Below are 2,240 nucleotides of genomic sequence, written 5' to 3' on the forward strand. Positions count from 1 at the left end.
GTCACCAAAACACTCAGTCACAGCCCCACAGCCCTGTCCTGACCTCCTCCATATGGAACAGGCTGACTGCCCCAGTGCTCCCAAGATCTTCACAGTAGAGTTCCAGTCCTGGATGGGGTCTCGCAATCCTGCTGAGCTAAGACGGCCCAGGACTGTCCCAGGTCCCTCATTCCCTCCTGCTGAAAACGTCCCTCATTCCCTCCTGCTGAAAACAGTGATGAGCACACGTTGTCCCGCTGCCATGTGTCCCCCTGCCCTCAGCTGAACAGCACTGACCGCAGCACCTCCCTATCTGGGACTTCCCATGTGATTTTGAGTTTGATCCCACTCATGCATTGATGTATGGTCTTTATCTGTGTGAATTTTACTTTTCTCATGGTTTCCTTTCTGGTCATGCTGAGAGAGCCATTCTTTAACCCACACTTGTAACACTGCCCAGATATCCTGATCTGGACGAGGTGATGGGAAGGGAAGAGTGCAGGTGAAGAGGAGCAGGGAGGTGGCTCTGAGCTGTGCAGAAATTAGAGGTCAGAAAGGGAGGTGGGCCAGTAGAAAGCTCAGCAAACTAAGCGCTTCCTTTGGTAAGCCAGGGACCAGGATTCTACCCCCAGTCCCTCATGCTGCACAGGCCCCACCCCGGGGCGAACTGACCCAGCAACAGCGTTTCTGCATGGTGGTGCAAGTCTGTAACCCCAGCCCTGGAGAGGCTGAAAACAGGAGGATCACTAGGAGTGTGAGCTTCGTAGTGAGACCCTGTACCAAATGCATAAAGTGGAGAGAGACAGAGACAGAGAGACAGAGTAGGACAACAGTTCTGCATGCATCTGTTCCTGATTCCTGTAATTGTATCAAATACGTGAGGGGAGGTGACTTAATAAAGGAAACAGGGTCTTGTGTCTCCCAGTTCTGGAGCTTCAGTCCCAGAAGGCCCCATCTGAGCTGTTATTCCTGCCGGGCGTCCTGAGTGGCACGCAGCATCATTTGGGGGGCCCCAAACTCCACACTTGGCCTGTGAGATCTGGGGTCTGCCTGTCTCTGTTCTTAGGTAGCCATCAGTTCTCAGGCACAGTGGCTCCACCCTGGTGACCTTACCTACCTGCAGGAGCTCAGAAGTCTCGCCTCTAACCTTCATGATCAAGTGAGATTCCACCCTCTCAGTGTCACCCAGTAGAGAGGGAATTCCCCTTAGGGAACGTGCTTGAATCCAATCCACAGCATGTTCCAAGGTAGAGTGGCATGTTCTTATAAGCCACAGCATGTAAGGCTTAAACCTGAGCTTATAATTTTAGAGCAATGTCTGCAGGACTTACATATTATTCTATATGTGTTGTGCTCAGTAAGTATTTGCTCTGCAGTTAAGCATAGTTATGGGCCTCCTCATATTTACCAGGCTAAGAAACCTAAAATGCCTAGAGTGACACAGAAAAACAGCAATTAGCTGAGGTGGTTGGCATTTTTGATATTTTATGACCATTTCGTGACAAATCATGGTTTGGTGCTCCTGTACACTCTGATTACTAAAATATATATTCATCTTTCTTAGGCTTGGCATGTTTTAGAGATGTCTCATGGCTACGTAGGAAAGCCCCCGGTGTCCACGTCAGCATCTCGTTGATATACAGAAGCCTGTGAATCTCAACTTGGGTTTTTTGCATAATATAATAAATACTAAGCACACAATGAAGATGGATTCTCTCCTTTTTTTTTTTTTTGGTGGTACCTAGGATCGAACTCAGGACCTTGTGCTTGCCAGGCAAGCACTTATTCTACTGAGCTATCTCCCCAGCCCTAAATATGGTTTCTCAAAAGGAGTAATTAATAGCCATATGTGTTTATTTACAAATAAATTTATTTCATAAATCTCCTAGGGCACCTGCCACCTGCGCACAGCCAGGTGGGCACCGTCCTCGTCCGGGCCCTGGCTATGCAGGTCTGGGGCCAGGGCTGCGCCCCGCAAGAAAAACAGCCTAGCCCAGCTCAGGTTCCCAGCGGTTTCACCTCTTCTCCAACTCTGTCAGTCTCTTCTACTGGGCAAGGCTGAGGCAGCCCAGCTTCTCAGGCCCAATTGTTGCAGACTCCTAGAGCAGCCAATCATGGTCGCCGCCGTTCAGGTTATAAAGTCCTCATCAGGGGCCAGGAATCAAGTCTCCAACTCCCAGCAGTGCTGGGATGGCACCCCGCACACTCCTGCTGCTGCTCTGGGAGTGGGAGTGGGGGTGGGAGTGGGGGTGGGGTGGCGG

Source organism: Octodon degus, unplaced genomic scaffold (genome assembly GCF_000260255.1).
Source record: "Octodon degus isolate 3935 unplaced genomic scaffold, OctDeg1.0 scaffold00405, whole genome shotgun sequence".
In the NCBI taxonomy this organism is placed as follows: domain Eukaryota; kingdom Metazoa; phylum Chordata; class Mammalia; order Rodentia; family Octodontidae; genus Octodon; species Octodon degus.